Here is a 25,303-nt window from a genome sequence, read left to right on the forward strand (position 1 = left end):
ATTTGCGAGACAGAGAATGAGAGAGAGAGAGAGCATGAGGTGGGGGAGGGTCACAGGGAGAAGCCGACTCACCCTGAGCAGGGATCCCGATGCAGGACTTGATCCTGGGACTCCAGGATTATGACCTGAGCTGAAGGCAGTTGCTTAACCAACTGAACCACCTGGGCGCCCCAATAAACATAATTTTAAAATGCTAATGAAGCATAATATAAAGGAGAGAGAGTTGAATTCAGTTAGGTGATCTCAGCTGGCCCTTTTTAATATGCCGATAAGGAATAATCTCTTTTTACTCAATCCGATAATCTTGTCATCTCCAAGATACATAATATAACAAACTAAAAGTACTCTAAAATTACAAATTAATTTTGAAATTACATGTCATATATATCCAAAATAATATTAACACCTGGAATTTGTACTATTTAGTTTAGAAAACACTTGTAATTCCAATATGTGGAAAGAAAGCCACATCTGTTTCATGAATATTAATTGCAAATGGACAGACTGAGGAACTCTATGCAAAATCTGTTTGAAAAATAATCTTATATTTTAAAACAATAAGCATATATTTATTTTAATAAATTTCCTCCTAAAATTGATGGACTATTTTAACCATAACAGTTCCAATTAAAATGTTTCGAATTCTCACAGACTTATAAAAAATGTAATTCTTTCTTTTCTCATTTAGTCTTTACAAAGAAGAAAAGCATTATTACTTTACTCTTGACCACCAAGATTACCTAACAGAAATATTAATGTCAATAATAATAATAATGCTTACATTCCCTGAACAACATATATACCAGGGATTGTTCTAAACACTTTATATATTATCTTATATAAATTTTATTGTTTTCTTATGAGATAGGTGGTTTCATAAATATGGAAACTATCAAACAGAGCAAGCCATTTTTGTAGTTGCTTTTTGTGTGTGTGTGTGTGTGTGTGTATAAGTGGAAACACCAAAAGAACAACTTTCGCAAACACAACAATTCTGGTTAAGTTGTGTTCCTCATTTTTGAAGACTAGCTTTGGGATATATTCTTAAATATGTGTGATATGGATTGAAATTCTATTCTAATTCTAGAAGCTTGTGGCTACTTCTTCAGTATATCCTCCAGGTAGAATGCCTGTCAGGAAATATTTGGATTTAAATACTAATTATAATATAAAAATACATGAATTTAATTTTTTTATGTATCAAAGAAGCAGCAAAATTTACATTTTTAAATTTTAAAATGTTGACATAATTTCTTTTATTCAGATACACAGGTATAATCATTATTTTAAATCTTACTTCGTTTCTTGAGTGACATTGTGTCAGTTTGCTCCTGTAGGAATCCATAAAAAGAGGCAAAACTGTAGAGATGTTAAAGCTAAATGCAGTTAAAAATGATGGAGCTCTGGTAGGTCCCTGGTTCACCTCTTTCTTGACATATGACTGACCTCTCTATGCCTCAAGACGAATATTGTACTCATCTAAACTATGAATAATAGTCCTGACCTCCTAAGGTAAATGAATACAGTACGTAAAGTCCTTAGCATGTATAGCAAGGCACATACACACTTACCTGATAGATGTAACGACTTCTTGGAAATAACCACTATAAGATTAAGGGATAGATTTTTATGGTAAGTAAATGAATATAGTGCTTACAACAGCATCAAGATGAATCTTTTTCTAAAGATTTAACAATGGTTCTGATTGACCCTGCTTTGCTATTCATTAAGGGTGAATTAGTGAGGTTTCCTTCCAAAAGATCTGCCCATATAATCATTATTTTAGCCTGAGTTCATTTTTCGTTAATGTAGCCTGAAATGTGAATCTGGTGAGTAATGCACTTTAGTTTCATTGCCAAGAATTCTGAGAAAATTTCCAAATTTGCTTGGCAAATGGAGTGTGTCTCCATAAGGTCACAAATTTAACACTTTAATATAAAGAAGGGAAAAGGAGTATATAATCATAAAATTTTGAATTATTCTAAAAATTATAGGTGCCATATGGTAATATTTCTTTTGGTTAATTGCCAATGTAATTATTTAAACATTTATTTTAAGTAAACTTAATCCCTGCATCTGCAAAATGTAATTATATATGCTTTTCATTTTTGCTTGGAGTATATTATTATTAATATACATTTACAAAAAGGAATTAGTTTGAACACTTCCTTTTTCCCACAATAGTATGTCCAGGGAACTTTCTGCATTGGTACATGTAGTTATATTTTATTCTTTTGAATGGTATATAAAATCAATGCATCTATTCACTGGAACTTATTTAACTAATATGGTTATAATACAACTGTGAGTTAAATGACCGACTCAGTGGGACAGCTTTACTCAACTTTGTATAAGTTGTGGGTAAGCTCATGAATATTTAAGCTCAGTATTTTATACTTTAAGTTCCAGTAGATTTCTCAAGGCAAGTGCTTTATTTACATAACACCAAATTTTGTCGACACAGTAGTTTTTGAAACAAAAACGTCAAATTTTATGTCAGAAAAGAAAAAAAAAAATTACCTAATCTCTTTTTGTTTTAAATGTCCTTTAAGTTGTTGGTAAAGAAGATAAAACATGATTTGAATATTTTCTGTACTTTCAATAATGAATTGCTGACACTTCTTTTTTGTTTGTTTGTTTTGTTGTTTGTTTTTACTGTAAACCATTTATGGCTCTTTTGTACACGGGACCCAGTGGTAGAAGTGAATGTGTCTCATGTGTCACTAAAAGCATCAGGAAATAAAGTAAATCTTCAACGTTTTTGTTGCGGATCATATTCTAAAATGATAATGCTTTTTAAGTCCAGTTTTAAGAAATGCTTTTCAATTGATATTTCTAATTTTGTAATGCTGCATGAATGGCCTGTAACCTTCTATGTCTAACATAGCACAGTACTTTAGCTGAAACATAACTGTTCTCAAAAATCAAAGTGAAAATTGAGAATTAAAAAAATCAACACTTGCTAAAGAGATCATACTTATTTATAGATCCTATAACTTGCAAATGTTCTGAGACACTTTCTATTTCCACAAGTGCACCTTCAGGGAAATGCTCAAATAATGGCATCCTGCATTTTAGGGCAAACTGGTAAATTTATATACATTTAGTAAGACCTCTTTTTCTCTTCCCATCTTTGGGAAACGGTGTGGAAGTTTAGGAGTGTGTATTACCTGAATATAATAACTTTATTTATTTACCTATTTTTTATTTTTTCTCAAAGATATTCATTTCTGTTAAAAATGGATTAGTATTAATAGGTTGAAATATATCTTATGACTTCGGTGGAATGTAATTGGCACACATGTAATAGTTATGGTCAGAGCTAATGAAATAGGACAGGAGCCACATGGTGATAACTGGGACAAATACCATGCTACTTAAATCTAGGAAAAGGGGTCCCACCCTGGGCCACACATTTTGGAGTCTTTTATATATATTAATATGAAAAAAATATAAATATATAAAATATATAGGAATCTATAAAATATATATATATTTAGTTATGTTCTTTTCTCTGACTTAAAAAAGTTTGTTGAAAATCTGTCACTAATCAAGTAAATAAAATGTGCTAGGGTGGGCCCTTTGAGGGGAACTTTGTGTGCCAGGCTAGTGGAACTGAGAACGTTAAGCAGGTGAAAGGGAAGAAAGAACAGAAGTTGTCCAAAGAGTATGTCCAAACCACCCAGTTCCCCAAATACACAGTGCTTCTTTCGTCCCCTCTGCTGGGTAGTGGTGTTTTGGTAAATAGGGAGTCAGTTATCCTACGGGGGTTGTGGAACCAGCCTATCTTGGTTTCTAGAGAGTTTGACCTTGTCAGGTCTTTAATAGGGAGCCAGTCCTGTCCCAGGATCCATGGGCCCCAAGCCAGTTTTCATGCTGCCCTGCCTAACACGTCTTTGCAACCACTCTGGCCGGCCCATGGGCAGTGGGCTTGGCCAGGGAAAGAAACGCAGCTCCTTTGTTTTCCTGTCATGAAGAGAATCCCCGGGGAGGGGCCGGATGGGTCCCATTACAGGGAAGCAGCTCAGGCTTCGAGTAAAACTCTAGTTATAACTTTTAAGTACTTAGATTTATGTACATGGATTCCATTTTTATTCTTGCTCTGGATCCACAAATGTCATGGGCAAAATTCTTTATCCTAAGATGGTTGTGGAGAAGCTGGTGAGAAGGCCCAGATTCACAAACCCTCCAACAGAGATAACTGACAGATTACATGTGGCATGTGAGGGAAGGATTGTCATCAAGGATGGCCATTTACCAAAATGGAGACTATTGGGAGATTAGCATGGTTTGAGGAAAATGAGTTTTATTTTTCTTTTACCGTGTTAAATTCGAGCAGTTCAGAGGAGAGTCAGATTATAGATATTGAGATATGCGAAGCTACAAATGATCGCCTAGTGATTTATAGATAGCAAAGTCTAAAGAATGTTAACATTTAGAAATTAAAGAGAAACAAAAGAAATTTTTAAAAAAAGTAGCCAGTGACAAAAGAGAAAAATAGTTTTTTCAAGGATGAAGATGGGATAAATAATGTTTTAAGTACTGCCAAATGGTGAAATGAAGTGAGGACTGAGAAATGACCATTGAGTTGATAATAAGAAGGCTATTAATGACAATAACCAAATAATTTCAATCCAGTTTTGGGGATGAACTCCTGATTATAATTAGCTGAGGAGAAAATGGGTGGTTAGGAAGCAGGGAAAGGTAATTTAATTATCAGAACTTTAATTTATAACACTGAAAGCCGGGACCTGAACATCTCATTCAAACAAGACTAGCAGTGAAAAGGCATTACTCATTACGGATACTTTCCTCACATTAATCTTAAAGGTGATACTTGTCTCCTTTCTCAGGCTAATTTCTCTCCTAAAACTGTACATTTATGGAGAGGACCTGCAGTAATGCTAGCTTTGAAGATAATGGATGCATATGTAAGTACCCAGCTCTGTCTCTCAATTCTAAACCACTATTCAAAAAAAGGCACTGCTCGATCTGTAATTTTTTGGAAATCTTTAATATGGTTTTCATTCTAAAACTGTTATATGGAGCAACTCTATTAAATTTTTTGCCATCAGTCATTAACTTTTTTTCCTTTTTTTTCTATCCAAATGTACATTCCAGATTATAATAATTTCAGTGGGACATTAGGGATAATATATGTTGCTCAAAATGAGTTTTAAAAAGAACAGAAGTGACTTGATGAGGAACAGGCATAGATTAAGTCACCATTTCAAAGATTGATTAGTGGGTATAGACAAATATAAAGATCAGAAAACTGAGTAGAACAAAGGTTAAAACAGAATTAATACATAGTAAATGCTATTTATAAAGTTACAAACAGTTTGTGGAAGTCTCTGAAGCCTGAAGATAATATTTTAAACTTGATACACTAGGATCATTCAGGGACACTTAATAAAGTCCCACTGCTAGAAATATTTAAAAGTAATTCAAATAGACAGAAACAAGGTAAGAGATGGATCAAAACAAGGTTTTAAAAAGACCCAGATATAGATATTAAGAATACAAGATTGGGGTTTTTAAAAATTTGTTTAGTTGTGAAAAAAGAAACAAAAAATAAAATGAAATAATAAGGAACTTTGAAGAGGGCTTAATTAATTAATTATACAGCGTTGTGAAAAAAAGAAAATTATAAAGACATACTTAGACTTTATATACTCATTTGATTATAGAGCATTTGCATGATAAGGAAATTCAGGGATATGTGGCTATATAGATGCCTAGGCATTAGTCTTTAGGGAAAATCATGGGTACCTTCTGGATGGTGGAGATATAAAAGTTGCTGGCAGGGCTTTGGTCACTCAACACATGAAATATTTGAGCAAAGCAAAATGCCAATCAACGATATCAATAGACAAATGACAATTTGAAATGTTGTCCTTAATCACCCCCACCATTTGTTGGTGTCTAGCCAAGAAAATAAACCAGAGCCTTTGGATAAAGTTATGTAGGTATTTGATTAAAAAATCAGGAGAGATTGTGGAATATCAGTAGTTATTAGGCCATTTTTTATAAATTTCTCTAAATTTATCCCAAAATATTAATATACATGCAGCAAGTGATACCTTTTATAGCACGTATACCTCCTTCCTTAGCTAATAAGTCATCTAAAGCTAAATGGTTATTCAAAACTACCTGTGCAAAAAGAATCATGTGGTTGTTGCATTAAGGCTAGGCTTTAATGTAACAGCCAAATGTGTTCAACCAAGGTAGCTGACAGGTTGGTGTTTGCCTTAATAATTTGTTGTTGCAGGGGTGCCTGGTGGCTCAGTGGGGAGCCTGCTTCTCCCTCTCCCTTTAAATCTTTAAAGATTTATTTATTTGAGAGAGCAGTTTAAAATCTTTAAAGATTTTATTTATTTATTTGAGAGAGAGAGAAAGTACAGGAGCGGGGAGAGGGGCAGAGGGAGAGGGAGCCTGATGTGGATTCCATTCCAGGACCCTGGAATCATGATCTGAGCTGAAGACAGATGCTTAACCGACTGAGCCACCCAGGAACCCCCAAAATCTTACAAAAATAATTTTGTTGCATGCCCAGGGTAGCAGCACCTAGCCCAATCCCTGTGAGAAATAGCAGTGGACCTACTCCCAATATAATGGGGATGAATACCACACACTTTTGACGTGAGCAGGCAAAGAGAGAGAAGGATTGGGGGTCTGGTTGAGTGATTTGTAAAGGTGGTCTTAGGGAGACTAAAGTGCATCGGTATGAACAGACAGGACTCCCTGGGGACTGGTACAGAGACAAATGCACTCTAGGTTGAGGGAAGGAGAGGTACACATATGGAGGACCACGTGTGATGGCCCCAAGGAAATGGACCCTCAGAAGACTCCAACTGCCTGATCAGGGAAGCCGAAATAAGTTTGAGACACCCCCGACCTCCCAGACAGCTTGGACCTCAAGATGCAAAACCATGGGAATTGTGCTTCTTGGGGATGAGGAATAGGTCATATTCATCCCTGTGCTGTTGGTGCCTGTGCAAATATGGAGGATTATAAAAGGAATGTGGGGGCTCCTGTTGGGAGCAGTTGAACACCATAGAGAGCAGCTGGGCAAATTGCACATAGAGACCCATCTGTTGGGCAAAGAGGCCAGGGTCAGTAAGTCAGCCAGGGAGGCCACTAACTTGGGAAACAGCCTTTGTTGAGCCTGGTTACATGCTCAGCAATTGTAGTGGTCCACAAAATGAGCTCTTATTTCTGCCAATTGTATAAAAATATTAAGACTACCAGAGGGCTTAAGTGGGAGGATTATGGAGCCCTGAGTGGTGACCAGAGGGAAAGGTCTCCTTGGGGTGGTGTCAGGAGGCGACCCTGTGGCAGTGGTCCTGAGGGGTGTCGGTGGATACTGTGTTGGTGGCAGCATCTACCTCTAGGAAGGGAGTCTTACCAACAGAAATTAAATTCACTAATTCCTAGTAGGATGCATAATGTGGATCAATCCAAGGGGGATGGTGAAGGCAAGTAACTAAGTGAAATGTTTAATGAGGTTTCCATAAGGTTGTGAGACTTAACATATACCCTGGCCTTACAAAGGTCAAAGGAGCAACACAGAGAAGCTTTGTAGTAACAGTGCTGATTTGTACTTGAGCACCAAACATTTTATAAGCAAGGTTGCTCTGGGGTAAACACATAGTTAACTCTGCAAAATGCCACTCAAGTAAGACATTGAGATAAACAAGCATTCAGTTCAGCAACCAAGTCCTGGGGAGGGCTTATCATCACTGGTCACCATGTCTTCCTTGGTGTCACCTCTGCTATAGTGGAAGTTTGCAGAGATAGCATTTGGGATGAGGTCATGTCCTGTGACATTGTGGGCTTGGGTGTCATCATCTCTAGCACTGTTGCAGGTGGAGGAACCATTCCAGAGAGGGATGGCTCTCCCAGGTAGCCACTCAGGAAGGGGACTGAGGGACCAAGGTCAAACAGGGTTGCATAGAAATGGGTTGCTCTGATTAAGATTTGTTTGCTCCTTCATTAGCACTGGGAGTGTTTACTGGTATCACACATTCTCAGTAAATTTTGGTGGTGCTCAGGGGTATACTCTTCTGAGGCATAGAAGTTCTCCATCCATAAATAGTAAAAGTTGGAGATCTATGTGTAGCCTTGGTTTAAACAAAATTTAGTTACATGCTCTTCACAATCTAGTGTTTGGCCCTATTTTACCAGAGGTGGGTCTGAATTGCTTTATATTATAAGCCAGTTTATGTTGAAATTAAAGCAATGTAATGGCTTGTGTCCATAAGTGAGGATGCCAATGATTGTTTGGGCAGGGCTGGTAGCCTTTAAGCATTTGTGCTAATGGTCCCCTTTAAGTTAAGGATTGAATTGCCTGGCTACTATCCACACCTTGAGGAGTCTCAGGTGCCCCTCTAGGGTTGATTTCCAAAACTTACCATCCCCCATCCTGGGGTGCATTTGTGAGTGCTATGTAGATCCAGCTACTTTCTAGTATTGTCTCTATGGGGTCAAGGAATAAGCTCCATGACAAGACACAGATTATAGCCAGAGGCAGTGGGCATCTGCATTTTATAGGTTTGTGCCTGCTTTATGGAGCCATTCATTGTGGGTGAGCAACTTGTTGGTGGCCTCCTCCAAAGGGAAGTAGGGACAAGTGTTTTAATTGTATTGACATGCTCTCGTCTTCAAATGTTGCTGGAGTAAACCAACCTGAGTGTTTCTTTCCCCCTTTAGGAGATAGACAGTGTTTCTTAGACCTGATGGATCTTGGTGTAATTATTTCCACTTCCTGTGAGGAGGTATGGTTAGGAGAAATGAGTCATCCACTAATACCACTGTACATTGGAATTAGAGCTTGATTTGCATATCAAGCAAGTAAGTGTTGGTCTGTGTTTTTCTAATGGGCCAGGACTATCTATGACCAGGGGGTCAGAGCTAAACACCTGTCCCTGAATGGGTTGCTAAGGAATATTGGAAGGCAAGAAAATTGGCATTTTAAATCTGTAAGGGGACTTAAAATTGTTGAGAAAAATGTAAATAATATTGTCCTGTAAGATGAAATCATCAGATTCCCTTGTGATAAAAATCATAGGCAGCATGGCTGGACAATCTCAGATAGTATGAGGAGAGTGGTGGCCATATGGCCTAGAGTTTAAAGTGGTAAGTGACCCCACCAGCAAGAAGTCCATTGAAGAGTCCATTTATTGTCCTATAACCTAAAGAGCAAGGATTTTACAAGACCAGTGTAGCATTCAATAATGCCAGAGGCCTGTGGCCGGTGTGGGAAATGGAAATTCTATTGGATGTCTTATTGGAGAGCCCAGTGCTGTGTTATATGAGCAGTAAAAAGAGATCTTGATCTGTGTCAGATCTGGGCCAAGTGGGGGCAGAATATACTTAGAAAAGAGGTTAAGTCTCCACAGAGGTGTTCCTGTGGATGTAGCAAGCAGTAGGCCAGTAAAAGTATCCACATATGTAATAACAAAGTAGGTAGTGTCCACTAGCAGAGGCACAGCCCTATAAAATTAACCTGCCAGTGGCAAAAAGGGCAGTTCTTGTGGAACTAAAGCATGATGTGGCAGTTTCCCATGTTTGGTCTGGGAACAAAATTTGCAATTCAAAACAATGTGTTTTGCAAGGGCTGCCATAAATGGACAACCCCTGCAGCAAGCAGACCAGTGTACCAGCAGCTCCCCCATGACTGGTAGAGAAATGGGAATAAAGAGTATGGAAGTAGACTAAAAAAGGCCAGAATCGTGGAGCCTCAGCTCTGCCTCTCTCAGGATTGATTGACCAGGGTAAGCTTTGGTTTTGTGGAAGTGGGTGGAGCCAATAGAGTTGTTGGTAAAGCATCAGTGGTTGAGAGCCCTGGATGGGTGGTGACCTGGATATGGTCAAGGGAATCTGTTGTGTAGATAAAGGCAGCCTCTGGTGTGGTAGCAGTTGTATGTGCTGAAATGTGGGTAACCTTAACTGTGACTGGTGCTTGGGCAATGTCCCACCAAATTAGGGCATATCAAATAGGATGACCTTGAATGTGGAAATTGTCCTGCCGCCATTGGTCCAACCAAAATGCTAGTCTGATAGCAATTGCCTGTGAGCCAGGAAAATTCTGGACAAGAGGTTTGTCATGGACAACAGTGTTCTGCACAATCATTTGTACTGCTACAAACTTAGCAAGCAATAATAAGCCCCACTTGCTGTCTTTGGTAAATACGGCACTGTTGGCAAGATGGTATACTCCATGTCCATCAGCAGGGGGATGAGGAGCAGGAAAGCCACAACCTCCTACAATTTGGAAAGACTTGTCAAGTCAGGTTTAGCCCATTCCTAAAGGTACTATTTCCACTTTAGTGAAGAGGCCATTTGTAGCCATACTGAGTTGCTGTTGGAAGGAGACCCTTATCCATGGCATAATGGAAACATGGGTACTCAAGAAAACAGGCTCCATTCCTGTGAGTGCCTCTGCCTCTGTTGCTAACAAAGCCAACTAAGCAACCAGAATTTGACAGTCTCAGGTGTAGCAGGTGGCTGTGAAGGGTCCAAAGTCCATAAGCAGCCAGGAGGAGACATGTTTAGTCTATAGGCTCCAGGATGCATAGTCCATGGTGGCCAGTGCCTCAACCTGGAAGTAGGATCCAGGAGGAGGGCTTGATGAATTGACCTTTGTGTCAGCTGTAAGGCTTGCTGTTGAGCTTCTGCCAATAAAATGTGGAGAATTTGCATGCGACTACATAAATGGATCTAAGTATGATAGATAAATGTGGTATATGTTGCTTCCAAAATGTGAAGAGACTTAAGATGTGTTGGGCTTGAAGTAGCATGGTGGGAGGCTGAATAGTTAACAATTAATGTTTAACTGCAAGTGGAATTTTCCAGCCTTTAGAGGACCAGACGCCCAGAAATATAACAGTTGTGGCTGGCTCTTGAATTTTATGTGGGGCAATAGCCCAACCGCTATATTATAGGTGGGTTAGGCCTTGAACACAGCATCCTCCAAGGGTTCTATATTAGAATGTCATCAGTATAGTGCCAGATTGTACAAGAGGACACTGTAAGGGCAGTCAGGTCCTGCTGGCAAAGACTGTGAGCAATAGCTAGGTTACTAGCCCATAGGCAACCAGGTAAATGTATATGAAGGCAAGCTACACCTGAGATTTCTCAGCGATAGTTACTGAATGGAATATATTAGATCAACCAGCAAAGTAAATCTCTTTGGATGTCCTCAATTAAGTAGACAGGGCTGGGAATGGGAGCCTTAACAGGGGGCACCTGAGCATTTAAATTTTGATAGTTGACTGTAAGGCTACACTCATTAGTAGCAGGCTTGAACACTCACCAAATGGGGAAATTGAAAGGAGAAATGGTGTGTTCAATAACTCCTTACTTTAATATATTTTGAATTATGTGTCCCAGTTGCTCAGTGCCCTGCTGCAAGTTATATTGGAGGGTATTTACCATCTTAATCAGGAGTGGCACTCTTATGGGTTCTCAATGTGCAGCTTCCACCAAGAAGCCTGGGAATTTGTGTTTGTTTCAGATGGCTTGGCGGCACATCAAGGCATTCATACCTATAATAGGAAAGGCTAAGGCCAAAGGGAACACCACCACTAAAAGATTTTTAATAAAGGTTGTTCCAGTATTGATATCCAATGGAAATTGAATGTCTTCTACTAATCTACTGTTATGCTTTTTAAAAGGCGACCCTAGCTTATGTTTGAAGGGGTTCCGAGTCGATCCCCTTTTTTATTTTGACTGCCTCTCCTGCTCTGTTTTCTGCCCGCATTCAAGAGCGTCCTCACTGCAGCAACAAGTCCAGAGGCTACTCTAGGGTGTCTCTAATAAAACAATCCCTCAGCATTTTTTTTAAACAAATTACAAATTTGGGGGTCTTTGGCCAATCCAGTCACCTGGAGTATCTCAGCAATTGTAAGCAACATCTTGGAGCCAGTTCCAAAGATCCATAATAGCCAATCAGTGACCTTCTCTTCCTCCCTCTTGACAAAATTTTTCTAGAAAACCTTGTATTTCTATGATGGAATAGTTACGAGTCTTCATTATAATGAAGTAATAATATAATAGTTATCTTCATTATCAATATCATCATCATCCTTATTATCATCATGATTATGATCAATGAAGAAGTAAGGAAAGAGAGATCCAATGGATGAGTTTCCGAAGAAAGACATCTATGCAAGATTGTGTGGAAATAGCCAAAGAAATAAGATAGTTAAATTGATGACATTTAAAAGAAGATAGGCAGAAGTTTATAAAATGAATCAAGGTATCTAGATTTATTCTATATGAACCTGAAGGAGAATTTAGGATTAATTTTGTGTACATATGGAAAATTTTACACTCTGCTTTACAGTCATCCTTTTGGAAAACTTCTAGAAACAATGATGAAAATGAAACTTTTTTTTAATAACAGGAAAATATCTTAATGAATTCAGTAAAGTATATTTCCCTTTTGTTGAATTTTTAAATGACAACTGTTGATTTTCTAAATCGGCATCTTAAAATTTCACATGCAAATGAGACCTTTAAATTTATAGCCTAAGAAGTTATGGGTTAACTAATAATACACTTGAATTCTTGTTCTTTTGAAGTCTGAAAAATTAGAAAAATTAAAAATGACATTTTGAAAAATTTCTTTGATATACAGATTAAAAAAATAAAAGCAAGTGTATTTCTAGAAGTCAAATTCAGAACAAAGATTTGTAGAACAAGCAAGTTATTAAAGAGATGTTACCAAAAGGACTGTAAGTTTGCCCTTGACAACAGTTTAGCAAATTCCAATCAGGAATGGTATATACATTTGATATATCAACAAATAAATTTAATTATGTTAATTATGTTAAAAACAAGACAACAGGTTCAAAATGGAGTCGTTTACGTTAAGCCTCAGGTCACCAAACCAAGACTTAATTATAGTTTTGGCTCTCCCAGACATGGAACCTTGTCAGGAATCACCTGATCAGCACAAGTTGGGTAATCTGTCTGAGATTCCTGCCATTCCCCAAAAGAAAGTAATCTTGCAATAACTAATTCACTCTTTTGCCTAGTAGAGCTTCTTGTTCCTTCTCTCTTCTGCCTATAAGTCTTTCATTTTCTACTGCTCCTCGGAGCTCTTTTCTGTCTCCTATATTGGATGCTCCCTGATTCATAAATTGTTGAATAAAGCCAATAAGATCTTTAAAATTTACTCAGTTGAATTTTGTTTTTTTAACACTTAGTTTTTTTGGAAACAATAAAAGTAGCATTTTTTTAAAGCTCCAACAAAATCAATTCTACCATTATATGTTTTATATTTCATATTCTATTTATTCCCCCAACTTAGCCCTATGGTAAACATTGCCAATGCCTTTTTAAAAATAAGGGAACAGGGTTAGACAATTTGACATCTGTGATATCATAGAGATACTAAGTGTAAGAACAGATTTTGGAATCCAGGTCTGAAAGGCTTCATAGGCTTTTTATACTTAATAATGCCATCTGCTACTTAATTATGGTGTTTAGATTTTGAATGTGGATTGAATCTTGGACATTCACTAACTCTAAAAAGGAACTCAGTTTTCCTTCCTTGTTAGTCTTCAAATTTCTGATTTTTGTGAGAATTAAGAAGTTACAATATTTACTGAGAATAGAGTGCTTGGCACAGTACCATGCTTAAGTTTTTAATTAATATTTATGTTCTGCTTTATTATTAAGTTATTCAATGAGTGAAGCTGTTTTAAATAATATTTTATTAACATTTTTCTTGGTTTCTGAGGAAACTTATTCTGAATACTTTAGTAGACTGCAAGTCTTTATTCCTTGACAAAGTGTTTGAGTTTTGAAAAAAATGAAAAGTCATTAAAGCTTACATCTGCTTAATAAATTGGAAGTTAAGGGCGCCTGGGTGGCTCAGATGGTTAAGCATCTGCCTTTGGCTCAGGTCATGATCCCAGGGTCCTGGGATCGAGTCCTGCATTAGGCTCCCTGCTCCTTGGGAGCCTGCTTCTCCCTCTGCTTCTCTCTCTCTCTGTCTCTCATGAATAAATAAAATAAAATCTTAAAAAAATAAATTGGAAATTAAAACTTGCATATTGAACTTAGGTATTGAAAATATGATTACAAAAAGATGAACTCTTCACTCATATATTTTGTAATCCTGCTTGGGAGACAATTCTAAAATGAAAGCTCCAAATATTTCAAGAAATCACAACATCATTTGAATATATTTATATATATATTGTAACATCCACATATACAACATGGAAAAACCATGCCCATTCTAAGTTATATTATCTGTTACCTTTTTTGATAATCTAATCAAGTTTAAAGTCACTATATGTGTGTTTGGGTGTAATTATTCCTTAATTACGTCCTGATTGCCACAATAATTAACCTATACAATCACAATTTATTACCTTATTGGGCTTAACAAATAACATTTTGACATGTCATTATTTCTTAATGAGGACAGTACCCTTTAATTAAATCAGCACATTAGGTGATAGACACTAGAACTAGCAGAGTAACAGTCCATATCTTTGTTAAGCATATATAGAAGTTATGCTGAACTTTTTCTGTCTCAATTAAGCTTACCAAATTTTAGTTTCCTCTCTGTCCAACTATAATGTGAGACAGGTGGTAGTTATGTATAGAATGATGTGCAAATGGAGTGCTAGCTGCTGTGTATTCCCAGGCAATCCTGTTAATGAACCACATCTACAGCTGACTACACCTCTATATTGTATAAGTACACACTTCCTTATCCCAAAACACTGGGCAAGGCACATTTGAGACATTTCAGATATTTAGAAAGTTTAAATGTACATATTTGAGATACTAGGCAACAGACTCATCATAGTCTAGGGCACCAACTCATGATTAACCAATGTTTCTACAGAAGAAAGCATAAAAATGTTTACATTTTTACATGAAGATATAAATAGCTTCATGTCAGACTAGGTCAGATTCACTTCCAAATAAATTATGAAAAAATCTTATATTTTCAGGATTCTTGGATTTTGAAATTATAAAAAAGTACTATAAATTTGTAACACTGAGTTCAGAGGTCTACTTGCTGACACATTAAATGAACTTTTCTAACTATAACACATTTTTTTACTTACGAGAAGACATATTTAATGACATAATATAAGACATATTTAATGACAAAAATATGACAATGTCATATTTAATGACAATATGTATAACATAGGTACATAATATAACTCAAAATTCTACTTAATTCTGACTATATAATCAATAATAGCCACTTTATCTTATTTGCTTATTACAAAATCTTTTATTTGCAGAATGGTTTTGCGTGATTAGAGCTAAATAGCTACTACTCTTTTCCTCTTTCTCCATGGCATGCTACTAACTGTATGAAGATGAGAATAAGAGAAGTCTCCTGAAATTTCCAATTGTAAATGACCTTATAGTTCAGGAAGCAGTCTCAAGTTTCTGGTAATATAATTTTATTTTTTCAACTTCAGTTTTATACAAAAACATTTTACTGTCTTTCCTACAATATGTTTTCAATCTGTTCCCATTCATTCTTTTTCCCCATTGCACTTGTCAAAGTTCAAGCTTTGTACTTTATATGTATATAGTATTTTACCAAGAGTCTATCCTAGTTCACTTCAGCACATGCTTTCAATAGCTTACAATATTCCTAATCTCTTCCAATTGATTTTAAAGAAACGTGACCCTGTGTCTACTAGCAGAACACTGCCTCAGGATTCTTACCTGGATTCCAATCCAGACCATGCCACTTAATATTGGGTGACTTAATGTAAATTAAATATCACTGTGCCTCATTTTTCTCATCAGCAAAATAAGGATAACACTAATGCCTACTTTATATGATTGATGAAGGAATTAAATTAAATCACTTAATAAAGTAACACACTTATAAATAGTGCATGGCATAAAGTAGGCCCTATATTAAATGTTAAGTCTTATTATTTTAATCATTGATTATTGTCATAAATATCACCTCGTCATCGTTCATTTGTCCTCAACCAATGTCCTGCTTATATAAATTTCCCATATGCCACCTGGTCATTTTCCTCTGATTTCCTAGTGGCAAACTTTAGAGTTTTGGCTCAGATGCCTTTTTCCAATTTCAGCCTTCTCTATTTTAACCTGAGAGTATTAGTTGTGACTGATGTGGTACGATTTGTATTCAGTGAAATGTGAAAGGGAAAAGAAAAGCACATAAAAGTTGGGGACCAATGTTAACCTTCAGGGAATTCTTATGGAAATAACATACATTCCCCAACCAGGTGGAGTAAACCATGATATCAATGTTAACATATAATTAGAAATAAAAGACACTCAGGAATTCTGAAAATGAACCATGACCTATATGTAACTGAGAATGTCCCCTCGTTATGTCATTAGGATTCTTATAAAGACCACAGACTGCAGTTCAGAGGAGAAACCATGTCAAGATACCCTCCCTCTCTAGACCTAACTAAAGTGTCCCATGTAATAGCCAAATGAAAAAAAAATATCTTAGTAAAATTAATATAACAACTATCAAAATAAATGAACAAAAATATCAATATACTAATAGAAGATGAATATTTAACACTAAGAAATAATTTTGCAGATTGAGAGATCATCCTATATTCCAAGAAAGTCTGATTCAGAAGACTTTAAGAAAAGAAAGGAAGGAAGGAAGAGAAAGAAAGAAAGAAGAAAAGAAAGAAAGAAAGAAAAAAAGAAAGAAAGAAAGAAAGAAAGAAAGAAAGAAAGAAAGAAAGAAAGAAAGAAAGAAAGAAAGATGAGTGAGTAACATTTACTGCCAGAAGAAAATGAAAAAATGTAAATATTACAAAGTATAAAATTTGAACAAAGTATATGATATTACACTAAGTTGGTATTTGGTGATTAACCTAAGAGCAAAAGGGAACCTTTTCAATCAGGGAAGCCCTAACGGAAAAGAGTTCCATAAAAACAAAATAAAATTATTCTTGATAATGATATCTAGCCAATAAAGAGAAGAATAAGCATAAATATTCCTGTAACAAAGAGAAATCATTGTAAAAGGACTGATGATGAGTACTAAATACATTAGGATAAATAATATGTTATAATTGTGAGGAATCATAAAACAAAATGTAAATGGTACAAATATTAGCAGCCTAATGTAAAAAAAATAATTATTAACAGAGAGCAGCAGGTAGAAGGACACACCGCAAAGAAAGTTATGGAAGTGCTAACACAGATTTTTGTTATAGCCAAAAGTTAATTAGTGTTATATATAACTGAAACTTGTTTTGAAAAACAAACCACAGTGACCACAAACTAAATTATTTTCATTTAACATGAAAAGGGTGTTTTAGTTCACTATTTTTGTGTTGGTGCAGGAGCATTTTTTGAAGTATAGCTGATTCTTTTATTGTTTTCTGTTGTTTTCAATTTATACTATTTGATAACATGTGGAAGATTGTCCATTTTTTAATAAAAGCTTATTTATTTATTTTTTAAATAGGCTCCATGCCCTGAGATCAAGACTTAAGCTAAGATCAAGAATTGGATGCTTAATTGACTGAACCACCCAGGCAACCCTAGAAGTATTTTTAAGCATCAACCTACTCCTCTTTATTTATAAAATATGCAGATAAAAATACCTGGAACAATAAAGTTATTAAAAAATAATTATTTTTATCATAGATAAAGGGGTTTTAGATTTTTTTACACTCATTTTTGTATTACCTATTGATTAAATTCCTTATAATAGGTATGTATCATTTTTATAAACATAATAGCATGAATTTCTGTAAAATAGATTAAAATCTGATCATCAGAAAGGTCCTCATAATTATAAAATGATTTATTTGTGTGTCTCTCATTTACAACTAAATAGAATTTATCTGTAAAATAATTAACACAATTTTATCTTTCAGGTTCTCATATATTTCTTGAACTGTATACACTTTTAACTCATACTTTGTAGTGAAAGTAAGACTAAAAATCAAAGACTTGGGGATATACATTGAGAGTTACAATGAAAGAAAGACTAAGGAAGATAGGTAGTTATTAAATATTGTGGGGACCTGGGAAGCAAGGTACTCAACATGTTCCATTTTTTTGGTTTGACAAAGAAAATTTGATAATTATGATTCTTAGAGAAAACAGGTGCTATATAATGAGAAAACATAGCAGGTAAAGGCCATTTGAAGCTTTACTCCATAAATGAACTTTGGAAAATTAAATAAATTATTTGATTTATCTGTCCCATATTAATATTACACCATGACTATGGTATGCATTATATATCCTACCAGGGTTATAATGACACTCATAAAAAACAATGAATTTGAAAACAAAGGGTTTTACACATGTTACACAACTCTATTCTGTTGTTATAACTAATAGAAAACAGGCACAAAACTTAAATATATATGAGCACACAGTTGGTTAAGCGACTGCCTTCGGCTCAGGTCATGATCCTGAAGTCCCGGGATCGAGTCCCGCATCGGGCTCCCTACTCGGCGGGGAGTCTGCTTCTCCCTCTGACCCTCTTCCCTCTCGTGCTTTCTATCTCTCATTCTCTCACTCTCTCAAATAAATAAATAAAATCTTTAAAAAAAAAATATATATATATATGAGCACAGAGGTAGATGTTAATTGGTTTTCATTGTCATCCATCCCTCAAATATTTGTTGTAAGCCTACCACCACATATGTCAATGAGAAATGAGTGCTGTGGAGAAAATAAAGCAGAGTAAGGTTATGTTTGGAGGCAATGTTTGGAGCATTCAAGGAATATCAAAGTGACCAAGTTTTCTAGAAAAGAGTAAATGAGTGACAGAGTGGATGGAGATAATACCAGAGACACAACAATAGGCTAGATCATAGGTCCTACTGGGCAAGGAAAGTAGGTTGGAATTTGCTCTGACTAGGAAGAGACAACACTGGAGAGTGCCGATCCGGAGTGACTTACAGTTTGTTTGTTTGTTTGTTTGTTTGTTTATTCAATTAGACAACATATAGTACATTATTAGTTTTTGATATGATGTTCAGTAATTCATTAGTTATGTATAACACCCAGTGCTCATCACATCACGTGCCCTCCTTAATGCCCACCACCGAGTTACCCCATCTCCCTTTTTGCAAAACTCAATTTGTTTTCCAGAGTCAAGAGTCTCACGTGGCTTGTCTCCCTCTCTTATTTCTTCCTCTTCAGTTTTCCCTCCTTTCCCCTATTGTCCTCTGGAGTGACTTACATTTTAAGTGGATAAGGCTATCTTCTGTTTGGGTGAAGACCGAGGTGTGGAGAATAAAGGGGGAGGTTGGAAGATCAGTGAGAAGAATATTCTAGTAATTCAGATGATAGAATTTGAGAACATGTACCAGGGGAAGAGAGTGAGGTGGTCAATTTCAATATATAATTTAAAGACAGACCTAGCAGGAATTGCTGGTGAATAGCATGTGGGTGAAAAAGATGAGTTGAGGTGATTGCAACCATTTTTTCTAATGAGAAACTGGAGGGAAAGGGTTGATGTTTAGCTATTTGAGGAGGAGCATGGGAGGAGCTTGGGTAGTAAAAAACAAAATTAAAAGTTAGGTATGAATATATTAGGCTTGAGATGCTTGTTACACATCCAAGTGGACATGAAAGTGAAATACTAAGTCTGTTTCAAAGAAGAGGTCTGGATTGGAGTTACAACATTAAGAAGAGAGGGATCAAATTAGCCAACTGTTGCTAAACAGAGAAAATCAGAAGACAACTGAGATTAACTGTCAGAGTAAATGACATTGATAATGTTTGTGAGACTAATTTCTCATTTTTCTTTTCTCTCTCCCAATTAATAGTCTATATGTAGAAAAAAATACTTATCTTTACAATATTTCTAAGTGAAGAGAAATATATTTTAAAATAGTCCTAGGTGGAGCATCTGGGACACTCAGTCAGTTAAGTGTCTGACTTCTGCTCAGGTCATGATCTCAGGGTCCTAGGATCTAGCCCTGCGTGGGGCTCCGTACTAAGCAGGGAGTCTGCTTGTCCCTCTGCCCCTCCACCCTCTCATGCTCTCTCTTTCTGTCTCTCACTCTCCCTCTCTCTCTCAAATAAATAAATAAAATCTTTAAAAATCATTCCTAGGTAAACCTTATGCTATACTAATTGTCGTCTGTATTTTCACTATTCTTTTGGTAAATTTTGAGGCAAGGAATATCCAAAAAATGTAGTTTTGCAATGTGAATGCATATTGAAATTGTGTGCTAAATGTACTATCTACCTTAGAAATTAAAGTTGATAAAGCATTGTTGATTTTTTTTATTGAGTGTAATTAACATACTTAATATAAGTGTCAGGTGTGCAACATAATGATTCGATATTTGTACATGTTGTGAAATGATCACTACAAGAAATCTAGTTGATATCCATCACCATACATAGTTACAGAATTTTTTTCTTGTTTGGGGAAATTTTAAGATTTACCTTCTTAGCAATTTGCAAATATGCAATACAGTGTCATTAACGATAGTCACCATGCTGTACATTACTTCCCCATGACTTATTTATTTTATAACCGGAAGTTTGTATGTTTTGCCCCTTCACCTATTTCACCCACACTCCATCCCCTATGTCTGGCAACCACCATTTTGTTCTCTGTATCTTATGTGATTGTTTTTTGTTTGTTTGTTTGTTTGATTCTGTGTATAAATGAGATCATATGGTGTTTGTCTTTCTCTGTCTGACTTATTTCATTTAGCATAATGCCCTCAAGGCCCATCCATTAATTGTTTTGTTTAAAAAATATCTTAAAAAAGCAAAGAAATGATATAAAATTCAAATGTTCTAAACTATGCACAACTATGTTGGAACAAAATGAGAATTATCTGAGTCATTTTAATTTATGTTGTGTTATGAAGAGGAATATTTAAAAATGTTTTATAAACAAAATATTTAGGAGGCATTTATTAGACTTGCTAAAACCAGAACTGGTGCTATTTTGAAGCTTGAGTTCAAGTTCATAAGTCTTCCTAGTTTCAATAAATGCATAAATATTACAGTAGGCATTTTCATTTTTACGATATATACCTTTGGATTAGTGTGATATTTGCATTTTCTCAGTAACTCCTTTATTTCTTTAAAGGAATGCATTTAATTCCTTTACTATATTCCTTTTGTAGCATTAGAAGCTAGATGCTTTAGGGAAGACATTACTTATGAATATAGAAATGAGATGAATTATAATATTCTGAACATCCAAGATTAGAAAATATTTAAGATTGAATGTTTATGAGTTATTGAACTTAAATTCTGTAATATCTAAAATTGTGTTTGTCTCTCATGCCACTTGCATTGTTATTGCCCTAGAAAAGAATGAAAACAAATCACAACTCTCTGCCCATTTACCTTTTAAAACTATTAGTGTTTTTTTTTTTATTCTCTTAGTATAGTTTTCCTAAATATAGAAATATCCAAAGTGGTTCTTATATTTATATTATAATGTCTCATAGATAAATGTCTTATTAGAAATTACTATTTAAATTTAATCACATTGGATGCATACCTCAGTATATCTAAGTATGAAACCTAGTTCTCATTTTGGAAAACATACCACGGACTGTTTTGAGTATTTAAGAAACAGTTTCATTCAGAACCATATTTAATATGCACAATATGCACGGAAGATCAATATATTTCTCTTTTCCCAGAATGCACTCACCATCTTTCATGGTCATGGATCACCGTGGAGAAGGTTTAGGAGATTATTAACCATTTACATTAAGGCTACACTGAAGGGTTCTCCAAAGAGAGTCAGCTCCCGCTCATTCAGATTCCTGTTTTAGAATTGGGGAAGTGTCTGTGAATCTTCATGATAGTAACTCCTTAGATTTCTGTCCACTGGGATTAACTTTTTATTTTTATGTGTTAAAGGGATCTTCAATATATGAGCTATTTTGCCTTTTTTGGGGGGGTTTAATTTTTAGGGACCCTGAAATCAATTCATACCACTCTAAATGCATCCTATCCCTACAGTTTATTATTGTGATTGTATTCTCATTTTCTCTAGCTATTTAATACCACCACTCCGGTATCTCATTTCATCCACTCACCCTCATCCCCACCTGCGATCATTCAAGGAAAATGTGCCCTCACCAAGGCAGTTTTAATGCCTTGGAGGAAATGTACTCCAACCCTTATGAGGATTATGGTTAAGGTATATCTATCAGGCTGCTCCTGATAGAACTCTTTGAACAGTCACAATTTTTTATTCTTGTCTTTTTATACACTAGCAAAGTTCTGGCATTTCAACCTATGTACCATAATACATGATGAAACATAGGCTTCATTTAAGCAAATTTGTAGACTATAAAACATCACTCCCAGGTAACCAGTGAAAACCACTGAATCCTTGAAACCCTGTTGGTAGGGACACCTGGGTGGCACAGTCAGTGAAGCATCTGACTCTTGGTTTAGACTCAGGTCCTGATCTCAGGGGGTCCATGGATTGAGCCCTGCATTTGGCTCTGTGTTCAGTGCAGAATCCACTTGAGACTCTCTCTCTCTCTTTCTGCCCCTCCCCCCACACTCTCTCTATCCCTCTCTAAAATAAATAAATAAATCTTTAAAAACGAACAAATAAACAAACAAAACCCTTTTTGGTAACTTTTGGAAGAGAAATTGAAGGACTGAGGTTTTCTTTTCCTTTTTTTTCAAATAAATGTCTATTTTAATGTTTTTCACAATAGAATAAATACTTCTCTTGATGACTGCAGATACGTAAGGCTGTCTGGTAGTATTCAGAACCACCACAGTAATGGTGGTCTTCCTGATTGGTGTGTAGTCTTAAGTAATTATAAGGAATTACTTCTCTGAAACTGCTGTCAAACCAGCAGGACTGCATTTATGCATCCATCATTTTCAGGGTTGTTGGTAACCTGGGCCTATTTGCCCCAAATAAATTTGCCTCCTTGTATCACAAGGCCCAGCTCACTCACGTTCATCTCAATTACAGTGCCTTTGGTAATAAGCCCAAAGTTGTATATAGTGGGGATGAAGGATTCTTTTTTACACCAAGTATTGGCAAGCAAAAGGTGGATTTCAATTCAGGATATGTTACATGGGCCTTTTTGAAATGTAAGCCCATTGGTCTAATGAATCTTTCATATTTAGGTGGTTTTCCAGTAAAGCCGTCTCCAACAAGGCAGACTTCAGTGACCACCCTCTTCCATGTTTTCTTCTTTCTCTTTCCTGTTCGAATAACTTTTAATACTTCTGTTTCTCCCTGGGCACAGACTTTGGGTAAAGGAACTTCCCATTTTTCCGCTTTCTCTTTTCATTTTTGTTTAATCGTATTGGAAAGTACTTTAGTTTGGGACTGTCCCTCTCTGTCCAGGGGATAGCAGGTACTGCTCCTTGTGGAGTCTTTTCATCATTCTTTTGTTTGGTGTTTCTCTTTTCATGTATCTTGATATTCTTTTTCATTTGTATTTTCTCAGCATGGCGCTGTTTATGGTAGAGCTTAGCTTTCAGACCAATCATCTTTTTTTGCCTTCTTTGAACGTTCATGAGCCTCTCGACGTTCTTTCTTTCTTTTTTTCTCATGGTAATCCAAACGATAGCCATATCGCTTCCAGTGTAACTCAATATATTCATTTTGTGGCATGGTGACGGCTGCAGAGCCGTCGGGTGCAGCTGCCGGGGAGTGAAGAAGCTCTCAATTTTCCAGGACTGAGGTTTTCTACTTAGCTTCTGCAACCGTTGTTTCTCACCTTTTCTTGCTAATGACCTTAATATTTACCTGTCCCTCACCAACCGCCCTTGATAAATCCAATTTGACCAACTACAACTTCCTACTCTAGAAGAACCTCTTCTCCTTTCTAAGAAACATTTTTGACCAACTATTTTTTAAAAAAACATTTTATTTATTTATTTGAGAGAGAAAACATGCGAGAGAGAGCACGAGGTGGGGGAAGGGCAGAAAGAGGGAGAAGCAGGGCGCCTGGGTGGCTCAGTTGGTTAAGCGACTGCCTTCAGCTCAGGTCATGATCCTGGAGTCCCGGGATCGAGTCCCACATCGGGCTCCCTGCTCAGCAGGGAGTCTGCTTCTCCCTCTGACCCTCCCCCCTCTCATGTGCTCTCTCTCTCTCATTCTCGCTCTCTCAAATAAATAAATAAAATCTTTAAAAAAAAAAAAAGAAAGAGGGAGAAGCAGACTCCATGCTGAGCAAGGAGCTTAACATGGGGCTCAATTCCAGGACTCTGGGATCATGACCTGAGCCAAAGGCAGATGCTTAACCAACTGAGCCACCCAGGTGTCCCTGACCAACTTTCTGAAACCAACTGAAACTGAAGCTTTTTATTAAGACTTTATAAAGTCACTCTGTCTTTCAATCTCTCTCAAATTAGAAAAGCTTTTTCAGAGCCTTCTCATGTCTGGCTTTTTTTTTTTTAATAAAAGCTCCCACAGTTTTTAATCATGTAACTTGGATCATGACAATATCCTCTGTTGATCACTGTGAAGCCACGTCCACGAGGATAGGACATACCGGACATCTTTTGACATCTGTTCTGAGAGTTCCAGTGACTATACCTAAGTCCTGCTTCTGACAAGTGCTACTTCTTATGCTTTGAAGTGCCCCTAAGCTTTTCTTTTCCTTTTTTTTTTTTTTTTGTTCCCTTAACTTCGGCTTTTTGATTTCCTTGTGTTGCTCTGTGATCTTATAGGTAAGGTAGAATAAGGCTAGGAACCTCAGTTCCTGATTAATTTTGTCATGTTTGTTCTCTTCATTTAAATATTAGCAATTACTAGAATTTCAATAAATCTCAGGTTATGGTGCCAATAGCCCTAAATACTCAGTTTTGATAAGATTCTACCAAAAAATTTAGAACTATAATGTCAACTCCGTAGAATTTAGGATAAGCACATCTGTGTGCATTAGAATGAAAGATTTTAAGATTCAATGGTCAGTATTTTTAGACAGGCATGAAGGGACCACTGAAGGACCAGAAATTTCTGAAATTGTGGGCGCCTGGGTGGCTCAGTTGGTTAAGCGACTGCCTTCGGCTCAGGTCATGATCCTGGAGTCCCAGGATTGAGTCCCGCATCGGGCTCCCTGCTCGGCAGGGAGTCTGCTTCTCCCTCTGACCCTCCCCCCTCTCATGCTCTCTCTCTCTCTCTCATTCTCTCTCTCAAATAAATAAATAAAATCTTTAAAAAAAAGAAATTTCTGAAATTGTTTCTCCTACAGAGTCATGAGTAAAAACTAACGATAATGTGGAATATCTAACATCCAAACTTAACCACTTCTCATCCTATTTTGCTCCAACTCTGGACTGGCATCCTATTTCCCATACCTCAAAT

At 36.4% G+C, this 25,303-nt stretch overlaps 1 pseudogene; it reads right to left on the reverse strand.

Annotated features, from left to right (window-relative positions):
• Positions 1-22,680: 22,680 nt before the first annotated feature.
• On the reverse strand, positions 22,681-23,659 carry LOC112835999 (ribosome biogenesis protein NSA2 homolog; annotated as a pseudogene).
• Between the last annotated feature and the right edge of the window lie 1,644 nt (positions 23,660-25,303).

The sequence above is a fragment of the Callorhinus ursinus genome, unplaced genomic scaffold (genome assembly GCF_003265705.2).
Source record: "Callorhinus ursinus isolate GAN/ISIS: 27379988/994484 unplaced genomic scaffold, GSC_fseal_2.0 scaffold4, whole genome shotgun sequence".
In the NCBI taxonomy this organism is placed as follows: domain Eukaryota; kingdom Metazoa; phylum Chordata; class Mammalia; order Carnivora; family Otariidae; genus Callorhinus; species Callorhinus ursinus.